The sequence below is a fragment of the Sebastes umbrosus genome, chromosome 23 (genome assembly GCF_015220745.1).
Source record: "Sebastes umbrosus isolate fSebUmb1 chromosome 23, fSebUmb1.pri, whole genome shotgun sequence".
Classification (NCBI taxonomy): domain Eukaryota; kingdom Metazoa; phylum Chordata; class Actinopteri; order Perciformes; family Sebastidae; genus Sebastes; species Sebastes umbrosus.
Window position 1 is genome coordinate 7084045 of NC_051291.1, and position 13428 is coordinate 7097472.

A 13428-nucleotide genomic window follows, 5' to 3' on the forward strand; every position below is an offset into this window, starting at 1 on the left:
ACTAGCGACTCACATGAGGCGTTGGTATTGTCAGTCCCGTGAGTCATGTGAGACGTTAGTCACGTAAATTATTAGTATCGTCAGCTCTGTGAGTCACGTGAGTCGTTAGTATGTCAGTTCCGTGAGTCACGTGAGTCGTTAGTAACATGAGTCATTAGTATGTCAGTTCAGTGAGTCATGTGAGTCGTTAGTAATGTGAGTCGTTAGTAACATGAGTCGTTAGTATCGTCAGTCATGTGAGGCATATGACTAGCGACTCACGTGAGTCGTTGGTATTGTCAGTCCCGTGAGTCCCGTGAGTCGTTAGTCGTTAGTCACGTAAGTTATTAGTATCGTCAGCTCTGTGAGTCACGTGAGTCGTTAGTCATGTGACTCGTCGGTATCGTTAGTCCTGTGATTCACTAGAGTGAAATCAGTAATATTTAGTAATATCTGCATGTTTGTGTTTGGACTCTAGCAGCCTATTAGATGAATATAAAACCCCGATACAGAGACACGATTGATCCTCTGCATGTAAAACATATCTTTATGACCCGTGGTGCACATGAACGTCGTCTTTTTGATGCTTTGATGCAATATTTGACCTCTCTTTCATGTAATAAATGTTGCCTGAGAGGGAAAAATGAGATTTATGGAGTAAGAGAAAGAATAAAAGACCTGCTCTCCCTAAAAAGTCAGACTTCCCTCCCTTCAGCTAAACATAACCTCCTTTTATCTGGTAGCTACTGATAGCTGAGTGTATGTGTGTGTGTGTGTGTGTGTGTGAGTGTGTGTTTGTAGGTTGTAGCTGATAAGGAGAGAAGAAGCTCTTTAATGGAACAAGATGACACACAAGATAACAGTGTGTGTGTGTGTGTGGTCTGTTTTCATGTCAGCTGGAGTGACAGAGTAATGCTGATCTCACACACACACACATTTGTACTGCTATGCTTGTGAGGACCCTTATTGATCCTAACCTAAGCCTAATTCTAACCCGAAACTAAGAACTAAGTCTAAAGGTTCCTGTCACACCGATGTTAGTTAGTTTGTGTTTTTGTGTGACTTTCTGATCTGATCTTTCCTGTCTGCTTCTCCAAACTGGGAGCACGTCAACCGTCATCTACTGTAGGTAATACACACTGACTATGGATAAGGACATGTAGCAGCATCATCATGCAGAAGCGTACGTCAGGTCACATGGGAAACTGTTTTAGGCAGGGCTTGAGCAAATTTTGACGCTAAAACATGCGACAGTTAAAAATGGTGCACTGCCAGCATCAGTACAGATATTCTCTAGTATGGAAATAGGACGCAGTGTAAAACTCTGCATGTCTTACAGTTATTTGTCGGTACTTATTCTGACTATGACCTCCTTCAGATGGTGATCAGAAAATGCTGTTTACGTGTACAAGAGTTTTGTCTTAATATCAGGTTGATATCTTAAGATTTCAGGCAGGACTTGTCTCCGTCATTATGCGTTTTATTTCATCTCTATCTGCCTTCTCCTGCTTTTATCTTCCCTCCCTGACTGTACTGAGTTTACGTAACGCTTTGATCTTCTCTCTCTTGCTGTATGTATAATATATAGTGTCTGTAAAAGTCTCTCTGCTACACTGGCCCTCTTTAAGTCTCACGAACCGTGAGGAGGAGGAGGCTAAAATAGAAATAAATAAGAGGAGAACAAACAAGAGGCAGATGGAGAGATAAAATGAAATCCAGCACTATTAAAAATGCACAGAAACACAAATGAAGAGAAGAAAGAAGAAGAAGAAGAAAGAGGGTTGAAGAGGGTCAAGAGGAGCTGGTGATGGAGTGAAAAAAAAATGAGAAAAGAGGAAGAGTGTAGCGGTGAAAAGACGGATCACAGTCGGCAGTGACCTCCATTACCCTCTCTCTCTCTGCGACAGACAGAAGGAGCATAAGAGAGTCGGAGCTGTAAAAACACGACTTAAAGAAACTATAGAAAGAGACACAAGTGGATTTCTTCATTAAGCTGCTTCCTGTTGAAGAGCAACGTTGATTCAGGCCTTGAAATCATAGACTGTATATAAGAAGTCGACGTGGTCACCGTGACGCCAGCCATTAGTTTGTGGACTGCCGTTTTGAAGCCTTGAGTTCGTGATTTTGCCCGTCACCATCTTGGTTATAAGCCATCGCCATCTTGGTTTTTGGCCGTCTCCATTATGGTTTTTGGCCTTCGTCATCTCAGTTTTTAACCGTCGCCAACTTGGTTTTTAGCCGTCGCCATCTTGGTTCTTGACCATAGCCATCTTGGTTTTTGGCCATCGTCACCTTGGTTTCTGGCTGTTGCCAACTTGGTTTTTGGCCGTCGCCATCTTGGTTTTTGGCCATAGCCATCTTGGTTTTTGGCCATCGTCACCTTGGTTTCTGGCTGTTGCCAACTTGGTTTTTGGCCGTCGCCATCTTGGTTTTTGGCCATCGACATCTTGGTTTTTGGCCATCGCCATCTTGGTTTTTGGCCGTCGCCAACTTGGTTTTTAGCCGTCGCCATCTTGGTTTTTGGCCATCGCCTTCTTGGTTTCTGGCCGTCGCCAACTTGGTTTTTAGCCGTCGCCATCTTGGTTTTTGGCCTTTGCCAACTTGGTTTCTCGCCATCGCCAACTTGGTTTTTGGCCTTCGCCATCTCAGTTTTTAATCGTCGCCATCTTGATTTTTAGCCATCGCCATCTTGTTTTTTGACCGTCGCCAACTTGGTTTTTAGCCGTCGCCATTTTGGTTTTTGGCCATCGCCTTCTTGGTTTTTGGCCATCGCCTTCTTGGTTTCTGGCCGTCGCCATCTCAGGTTTCAATCGTCGCCATCTTGGTTTTTAGCCATCGCCATCTTGGTTTTTAGCCATCGCCTTCTTGGTTTCTGGCAGTCGTCAACTTGGTTTTTGTCCATCCTCATCTTGGTTTTTGGCCATCGCCATCTTGGTTTTTAGCCATCGCCATCTTGGTTTTTAGCCATCGCCAACTTGGTTTTTGGCCGTCGCATTGTTAGTTTTAAGCCGTCGCCATCTATGTTTTTAATTGTCGCCAACTTGGTTTGTAGCCATTGCCATCGTGGTTTTTGGCCGTCACCATCTTTGTTTTTGGCGACGACCAGACATATTGTTGTCCCATGTTTCTGAGGTTTCAGTTGTACACTGTGTAACCAGGTTATTTTTACGACAGAACACTCTTTTAGAAAATGACCAGAAAGAGGGGAGCTCCACATTTTCTGTTTTAGCGTCCTGCAGGCAGAGCAGTGTGTGGTTAAAGGTTAATGGTGCTTCTCTGTGGGCCTCTTTTGAAAGCTGCATTTGATGTGGACGCCTTGTTACTATTGGAGAAATAGAAAAAAGACTAAAACAGAAACAGTCCACTGCTTATTTCTCCCCAATCGCACATTTGTGGGCTGCATATTTAGGTGTTTTTTCTCCCTGCAACAAGGTGACTCCCTGCAGGTGGAAACTGCCAATTTTAAAAGTAATTCAAATAAAATATTTTGTCATTGTTGAGCTTGTTATTAGAGAGAGGAAACTGTGTGTTTCTATTAGAGCGTCCAGTCGTGCAGAACCGCTGTAACAGGAATTTAAAAATGTCACATCGCTCACAGAGACGCCACAAACAGAGTGTGTGTCGGGAGGTATTTCACTTCATCTTCAAAACAAGCCTCACAGGGGATTGTAATGATTATTTAAACATTAGAAAATAAACTGTAATGACAAAATAAATATTTCACTGGCATTTATAAAGTTTCCCCAGATGTCTTTTTAAAGGTTAGAACTGTGTGTGTGTTGGTTTCCTCTACATTCAGAGTGATGTTATTGTTGCTCTCGACCTCATTTGGAGGCTCCAGCTGTTGGACATCTTGTGTCTTTCCGAGTAACGTCACTGAAGATGGTGTCCAGCTGCTTTCTTTTCTCTAATGCTCGGCGCTTCTTCTATATCAGGTTTCCGGTCAGGAGTTGAGGCGTCTCCCCGAGGGGGGGCGGGAGAGTTGAAGTGAGGCAAAGATACTGCGTGAGGTGAAAGGAAAAGGTTCTCTGGAAGTAATTTATTGAGGTAAGGCGGCTGATTTGTCAGCAGTCGGAGCGGCAGCAGTAGATGTGACACTCGGCTCAGGGAGGCGATTAAGGTGCTTTCTTTCTGAGTCATGACTCGGTGAACACACAGACATGATCTACGTATCTTTATATCTTTAGATACACTGTGGCTTTGCGAGGATATCGTCATCTTCTTACAGCTGCAGAACTTGCCTGAGAGTCATCACATTTTTAACTTTACTTCAGTATCAAAGAAATCCAGTGATAGTTGGCAGTACATCCATGGGTAGACTGTAAACAGGAGCTGCGACCAGCTAATTATGCATACTCTTAATGGGGCCAAAATGTAAACAAATATAGGCTAAAAATGACGGGGCTCATGTTGTAAATTCGGAAATTCAGTAGGTTCGCAAAAATAATATTAAAAATAAATATAGCCATTAACTAATTGATCAAATGTTACATAAATTGATATTTCTTTTTTTAATTTGCTTTTTTATTTATTTATCTTTGTATTGATTCCATTATTTATTTACTCTTCTGTTTAAATTTCTCTTTTATATATTCATGTATGCATTTTTTATTAATTTTGAAAGAAAGAAATAAGTTTGGAGAAATAAATAAGGGATGAAATGCAATGGAAAAATCATGCAGAAATGAATAAATACATGCACAAATACATAAATAAATACACAGATTTAAAAATGAATATAAAATAAATAAAAAAGATGCAAAAATAAATAAAAGATAAATGCAAAAATAAACTAATAATAAATGCAAAAATAAATTCATAAAAATGAATTCATAAATAAATAAAAGGGAAAATTAAACTGAAGAGTAAATAAATAAGGGAATTAATTAAAAAATAAATAAATAAAAAAGCAAATTAATATAGAAATATGAATTTATGTCACATTTTATCAATGAATTAATTAATGGCTACATTTATTTTTAATATTAATTTTGCTACATTTAATGACTTATTTATTTATTTATTGAGTCATTTATTTATTTATATATATATATATATTTTATTTTGGCAGGTTCCATCCTCCATATATTTCCGTCATGTTAGTTTCAGCAGTCTCTTAGTTTCAGGTTGAAACTTTCAGACTGTGACTGACAAATATACTCCGATAAATACATAAAACTAAATATAGAGACTGATAAACTGTGACGGACAGACAGACTGATGAGTGCAGACAGACAGTTTGTCAGACAGTGAGTTGAGCTCTGTGATTATTTCTCTGCTTTCTCTCTATTCTTGTTTCCCTGTCAGTCGTCCTGCGCTCATCATTACTCACCCTGTAAGAATGTGATGTTTAAATTGCTATATATTTTCCTCTTGGCAACACCAATCTGTCACAGCTGTGATTTACGACAACAAAACCACGCAGTACAGTGTGTGTGTGTGTTGTGTGTGTGTGTTGTGCTGGGTCAGACGATCGAAGGTAAAAATTGGTCAGAGACAGAGTTTACAGGCTGCTGTGACAAGAGCTATAATTATATAAAACAAACGTCTCAGGTATCTTTTCTTTCATTATATTGTCGTCAGTAACAATAGGAGAAGTTTTTAAAAACATTTAAATGGAAACTTTTGAACGTGGCTGCAGTTCTTCCTGCTTTAACGTCTACATAACAAAATGTAGTTGTGATTGTAGAGGAACCATTCAATGCATGAATTGTGCTATGCAACAAAATTTGAATTTTAGCAGCAGTATTAGTAGTAATGAAAACCCCCCTGCAAGATGTTAATAATTGAAGCAGAGCCTAAACTCTCTACTCTCACATTCTATGTGTTGCTTTATATGTTGTATTAATAATCTAAGTCTGCAAAGTAACTAAAGTCATCAAATAAATGTAGTAGAGTAGAAGTATAAAGTATCATAAAATAGAAATATTGCAGTAAAGTTGTTGTTGCGTTACGTTGTTGCGTTACGTTGTTGCGTTACGTTGTTGCGTTACGTTGTTGTGTTGCGTTGTTGTGTTACGTTGTTGCGTTATGTTGTTGCGTTACTTTGTTGCGTTAGTTGTTGCGTTGCGTTGTTGCGTTACATTGTTGCATTACGTTGTTATGTTACATTGTTGCGTTACATTGTAGCATTACGTTATGTTACGTTGTTACATAACATTGTTATGTTATGTTACGTTACATTGTTACGTTACGTTGTTAGAGTGTTGCGTTACATTACATTGTTGCTTTACGTTGTTGCCTTACGTTGTTACGTTACATTACGTTGTTACATTGCATTGTTGCATTACGTTGTTACATTACGTTGTTGCATTACGTTGTAGTGTTACATTGTTACGTTGCGTTGTTATGTTGCATTGTAATGTTGTCATTTGAACACAATCGATGATCTTTTATCTGACCTTAACCAAGTAGTTTCGTTGCCTAAACCTAACCAATCATTTCACAACGTTAACCATCTGGCATTGCATTTCTGCAAAACCTAAATCTGCAAAGTAACTAAAGTCATCAAATAAATATAGTGGAGTAGAAGTATAAATTAGCATCAAATGGAAATACTCACGTAAAGTATAAGTACCTGAAAATTGTACTTAAGTAAATGTACTTCCAGTCATATACACACATTATCACATAGGAAGTGGTGTTTTACGGACATATTTACTTTTAACATGCTTCACTTTTTGCCTGCAAATGTGTCGTTGTGTAATAACGTCTCTTGTTACCTCTGGGATTCACCACTTCATTGGCTCTTCTAGGAAAAGAAAATTGCCTGCTGGTAATCTGGAAAAACTCAGACTTTGCGAGTTAATGAAGAGTGCATGAACGCACCATTAGATCCGGTCTTTGTGAGGCTGGCGGCAGGAACACATGATGACTGTGTAAAGGATCCAAAATGGCTCCCTTAGAGCCAATCAGGCGGCCCGGTTTTAAATAAACAAGGTTGGCATGAATGCAATTCCTTTGGCTTGATTCATATTTTTACTCTCTGCACTTAGAAACTTGAGCAAAGAAGAGGCGCTTTTTTCGCCCAAGGAAATAAACTGAAGAAGAAAGGAAGAGAGAGAGCAGAAGAAGAAGAGGAGCGTTTTTCCCTCCGGCTAAAAGAAATCAATCAACCCAACACACCTGTCTGTCTTTCTGTCCGTCTGTAAATAAGGAAAACAACTGAAGTGAATTATTTAAATGTAGCTGTTGCTGCTTGAATAACTGCAACACACACATACAGAGAGTCTATCAGCTGTGTTTGTTGCTCAAAGCATCGGAGAGTCTTTTCCTCTCTTTTTTTATCCCTCTTCTCTAATCACAGTCTGGCAGACTGCTCGCTGTTCATGTGCATGTGTGGAGGCGTGAAGGAAAACCTGAGGAAACAAATTCAAACCAGAAAGAGAGGGAAATTCAGAGAGAATGAGGAAAGATGGAAGGATGGAAAAGAGAGAAAGAAACATATTTTAGTGGCCTGAAGACAGAGAAACAGCTGCTGCAGATGGAGAAAACAAACACCCAGCAAAAGGCCGGACGAGGACAATCAGCATGTGTGTTTGTCTGAACGCAGATGTTCTTAATTTGATCTAATCATCATTTCTTCAGAGTGTTTATACAGAGAGAGGACTCAGGCTATATCCAAAACCGGTTTTTGGCCGTCACCATCTTGTTTTTTTGCAACCAGAACTGACTTTCTCTCTTTTTATACTACGTCACGTACGTCACGTATGTCTTACCGTAGCATTTATATGCGGATGCATTTATATTGCAATCAGTGCAGGGTACATGTCGTAAAATAGCCACGGGGAAGTCAAGAAAGGCATCGCACGCTAAACGCCTTGCGCATTATTGTGGCATTTATACACTTTTTTGATGTAACGTGACAAATAAATCAACATTGACTTCTCATTTCACACGGGACATGCACAGCGGTCTCCTGGGAGAAAGTCTGGTGTGTTTTTGAACCAACTATCCATCCCGACTTCCTTCCTACGCTGCGTTTGTTGCTCTTTATACTTCCTGGTTCACGATTACGTGATACATTTGATTTGATTTTTCCTTCAGCATACTGTTTTTTTGTCCGTCGCCATCGGGGTTTTTTGGTCGTTACTGTCTTTGTTTTTGGCCGTCAGCATATTGTTTATTAGCTGTCGCCATACTTCTTGGTTCAAGGTTACGTGACTTACATTTGATTTGATTTTGTGGGATATTCACCAATTACAGTGCATTATTCTTCGTAGGTATAACATTTTCCTGATTAGACTTTTCATTACATTGACTTTTACTTGTCACAGAGTATTCTTACAGTGTGGTATTAGTACTTTTACTTAAGTAAATGATGTGAATACTTCCTCCATCACTTGCCAATGTCTGGCCCCAGGCCGGCTGTGATTGGCTGACAGCTCATTATACACATGACTGAGGCTCAGGCAGCAGAACTGATTGGTTTGCTGAAGGGAAATGAAAATGTGATTGGTTCAAGTTAAGGGTGAAATACAAATGAGGCCATTTGGTTTAAGGTGGAATTACATTAACTCAGTCATGTTTTTTTCAGCGGAAACAAAGAGAATCACTGCAGAATTAGATGTCAGGGTTGGGGTCAGATGTTGGTGTCTGATGGGATAATAACACAGTTGAAGGATCATAAACACAAACACTTTAAAAGGTTACTTTTATAGATCGTGTTGTTAGCATGCTAACACACACACACAGTTCTCAGGAACAGACAAGGATTCCTATGAGATTGTTTCTTTAATGGCAAAACACATTTAAATGCCGCCTCTCTCCGGTTGAACTCCACTTGTCCACCAATTATCTCCAGCTCGTTCAGACAACAGCTGCTCCGAATTCACAAGAAGACACAAAGAACAGAAGAAGAAGAAGAGACACTTTGAATGCTAAAATGCTTCAATGGCCACCAAGCACAGACAAAGCATACATATATATCTAAAAATCAGTTCACACTCATGAACTCATGAAACATTTGAAAATCAACCAATTTTAGTTCAAATCATTAAAAAACGTAAATTATAAGCCACACGTGAAGATTATAATCATAGACAGTATATAATAATTGGATGTAGTCAGCATGATGTCACCAATTGGTTTGTTGACTGCCGTTTTGAAGCCTCAAGTTTAGCATTTTGGCCGTTGTCATCTTGATTTTTGGCCGTCAACATCTTGGCTTTTTGGCCGTCACCATCTTGGCTTTTTTGGCCTGTTTTTATCTTGGATTTTTGGCCGTCAACATCTTGGTTTTTAGTCGTTGCCATCTTGGTTTTTGGCCATCGTCATTTTGGTTTTTGGCCACCACCATCTTGGTTTTTAGCCGTTGCCATCTTGGTTTTTGGTTATTGACATCTTGGTTTTTAGCCGTTGCCATCTTGGTTTTTGACCATCGTCATTTTGGTTTTTGGCCACCACCATCTTGGTTTTTAGCCGTTGCCATCTTGGTTTTTGGTTATTGACATCTTGGTTTTTAGCCGTTGCCATCTTGGTTTTTGGCCACCGTCATTTTGTTTTTTGGCCACCACCATCTTGGTTTTTAGCCATTGCCATCTTGGTTTTTGGTTATTGACATCTTGGTTTTTAGCCGTTGCCATCTTGGTTTTTGGCCATCGTCATTTTGGTTTTTGGCCACCACCATCTTGGTTTTTAGCCGTTGCCATCTTGGTTTTTGGTTATTGACATCTTGGTTTTTAGCCGTTGCCATCTTGGTTTTTGGCCATCGTCATTTTGATTTTTGGCCATCGCCATCACGGTTTTTGACCATCGCCATCTTGTTTTTTTTGCAACCAAAAGTGACAGGAGATGGTGGAGCTAAGTACAAATGAAACGCTGAATAAGACATCACTCTTTCACTCTGCCATCTGTTTCTTCCAGCTCAGAGTAACTGACCTGCTAAGATCAGCTCCTCTTATCCGTCCACAAGATAATAATTCAATAAAGTATAGCCATATGAAGGCTCAGTTTGTTTGGGGATTCTTGGCCAAAAACAGCTTTAAATTCATTAGATTAAATCCTCAGATGTGAGCACATCTGATGTAACCCTGCTTATTTCAATATCTGAGCCGTCCTCTTCAGGAAATTACTCGCTTGTGCAAAGTTTATTAAATTCTGCTTGAAAACAGTCCATCAGCCTCACGGCTAAAAATGAAAAGTCAATAAAACGTCTTGTAGGAGTTCTGTTCCCCTGCAGGTGATTTTAATTCCTCACCTCCAAACACCATATTGAGCGCCTTCACATTTACTAACATTTACCATTTTGTTTCTCATCAGTGTGATGAAACGGGTGTTTAATGTCAGTCCAAAGACATTTATAAGACCAAGAGGACCTGGAAGGGAATCAAAATGTGGACAGTTTGAAAAGAATAAAAGGAAGATAATTGACTCTAGCAGGATGAAGGTGAAGCAACAAACACAATTGTGTAACAGTAGAAAAAGTATTCTTCTTCTATTTTACTAATAAACCTATAGTTTTTTTGGCGTCACCATCGTGGTTTTTGTCCGTCGACATCGTGGTTTTTGGCAGTCAACATCTTGTTTTTTTGCTGTTGCCATCTTGTTTATGGCCGTCGTTTTCTTGTTTTTCGGCCGTCACCATCTCGTGTTTTTGGTTTTTGGCCTTCGGCATCTCGTTTTTTGACCATTGGCATCTTGTTTTTTGGCTATCGCATCTGTTTTTTGCCGTTGTCATCTTGGTTTTTGGCCGTCGCCATCTTGCGTTTGTGTTTTAATAAACCCAGTAGAATCTAAAATTAGCTCCACATTGAAGCACTCCACTTACATGTATTTATTCGTGATAAAAACAGATCAATATAATATCATATAATAATATAACACTATCTTCTGTCTCCTTCCCTTGTTTCTCTTCCTTGCAGACTTGTTTCCTTGTTGTTTCCTTCCTCACCTCCTGCTGACCTCACATCAGTTTCAGGCAGAATGACAGAACTGAGTTTATGTTTTAAACCTGCAGAGAGACTGACGTGAGCTCAGCAGAGTTTTATGTTTGGGAATAAAATAAACAGGAAGTGGATTCAGGCTGCAATGACACACACACACACACACAACCACATGCACACGCACACACACACGCACACACACACACACACACACACACACACACACTGACTGTCTCTCCACTGAATACTGTTTTATCTTCTTTCTCTCCACCTTTCTTCCAATTTCTTGTCATTTCTTCCGTCTCGGTGGATTTACCTTCATCCCCTCCGTCAGTGAGTGTGTGTGTGTGTGTGTGTGTGTGTGTGTGTGTGGGTGTGTGTGTGTTTTGGGAATTACGACACAATTTACAAGTTCACCTTGACTTCAGCAAAACTGAATTATTCTGTTTTCCTCTGTGACAGAAACACTCAGCTGCTCCAGCTCATCTCACACCTTTCTCTCTGTTTTCTGCTTCCTTTACTCCTTCTTCCTCCTCTCTTTCTTCCTCTCTCCTTCCTCCTCTCTTTCCTCCTCCTTCACTCCTTCTTCCTTCTCTTCTTCCTCCTCTCTGTCTTCCTCTCTCCTTCCTCCTCTCCTTCCTCCTCCTTCACTCCTTCTTCCTTCTCTTCTTCCTCCTCTCTTTCTTCCTCTCTCCTTCCTCCTCTCCTTCCTCCTCCTTCACTCCTTCTTCCTTCTCTTCTTCCTCCTCTCCTCTCTCCTCTCTCCTCTCTCCTCTCTCCTCTCTCCTTTCTCCTCTCCTCTCCTCTCCTCTCCTCTCCTCTCCTCTTGTCTGTCATATCTCTCGTTGTGTTTTTGTCGCCTCCTCTCGATGATGATGATGATGGATGCTCTGTTGCCACGGTAATGTGATGGATGGTTTAGCAAGCGATACGAGGGGCAGCGAAGCGCGCCGACACACAACATCAGGGACAATCCGTTTGTTTAGAAACTTCAAAAATCAATCAGATTCTATTTGATTCTATTTGTTGCTTTGACTGCAGGTCACAGGTTCAAATCCAGCCCGACACAAAGTTTAATACGGTTGGACTGCTGACTTCAGGATTCATCTACAATCATACATTTCATCTGAAGTAAAGTGAGACACTCTCCTTCTTCTTCTTCTCTCCATCCTCCTTTTCTTCTTCCTCCTCTCCTTCCTCCTCTCCTTCTTCCTCCTCTTCTTCCTTCTCTTCTTTATCTACTTCTTCTTCCTCTCTCCTTCCTCCTTTTCTTCTTTCTCCTCTCCTTCCTCCTCCCCTTCTTCATCTACTTCTTCTTCCTCTCTCCTTCCTCCTCTCCTTCTTCCTCTCCTTCTTCCTCTCCTTCTTCCTCCTCTCTCCTTCCTCCTCTTCTTCCTCCTCTCCTTCTTCCTCTCCTTCTTCCTCCTCTCTCCTTCCTCCTCTCCTTCCTCCTCTCCTTCTTCCTCTCCTTCTTCCTCCTCTCTCCTTCCTCCTCTTCTTCCTCCTCCCCTTCTTCATCTACTTCTTCTTCCTCTCTCCTTCCTCCTCTTCTTCCTCCTCTTCTTCCTCCTCTCCTTCTTCCTCTCCTTCTTCCTCCTCTCTCCTTCCTCTTCTTCCTCCTCTCCTTCTTCATCTACTTCTTCTTCCTCCTCTCCTTCCTCCTCCCCTTCTTCATCTACTTCTTTGTCCTCTCTTCTTCCTCCTCTCTCCTTCCTCCTCTCCTTCCTCCTCTCCTTCTTCCTCTCCTTCTTCCTCCTCTCTCCTTCCTCCTCTTCTTCCTCCTCCCCTTCTTCATCTACTTCTTCTTCCTCTCTCCTTCCTCCTCTTCTTCCTCCTCTTCTTCCTCCTCTCCTTCTTCCTCTCCTTCTTCCTCCTCTCTCCTTCCTCTTCTTCCTCCTCTCCTTCTTCATCTACTTCTTCTTCCTCCTCTCCTTCCTCCTCCCCTTCTTCATCTACTTCTTTGTCCTCTCTTCTTCCTCCTCTTCTTCCTCCTCTCCTTCCTCCTCTCCTTCTTCCTCCTCTTCTTCCTCCACTTCTTCCTCAACTCCTTCTTCCTCTCCTTCTTCCTCCTCTTCTTTCTCCTCTTCTTCCTCCTCTCCTTCTTCCTCCTCTTCTTTCTCCTCTCCTTCCTCCTCTTCTTTCTCCTCTCCTTCCTCTCTTCTTCCTCCTCTTCTTCCTCCACTCCTTTTTCCTCATCTTCTTCCTCCTCTCCTTCCTCCTCCCCTTCTTCCTCCTTTTCTTCCTCCTCTCCTTCTTCCTCCTCTTCTACCTCGTCTCCATATGCATGTATATATTTCATGCCTGTGTGTACTGTTTGTAAAAAATAACAACAGAGTGAAAACATGTAATTCCCCCTCAGGGGATCAATAAAGTATGCCTTAAAGTATAGTAAAGTATGGATACTTCATAGACTAAACTGACGTAGTAAACTAAAGGTCAAAATGAGACTCTTGTGGAACTTGGGATTAAATCTAGTTAAATGTGCCGGTTTGTAAATGAAGTTATAATTACATCCATTAAACTGAATATGTCACATTTCCCTTCGCTGTGAAAACGTCTATTCTTT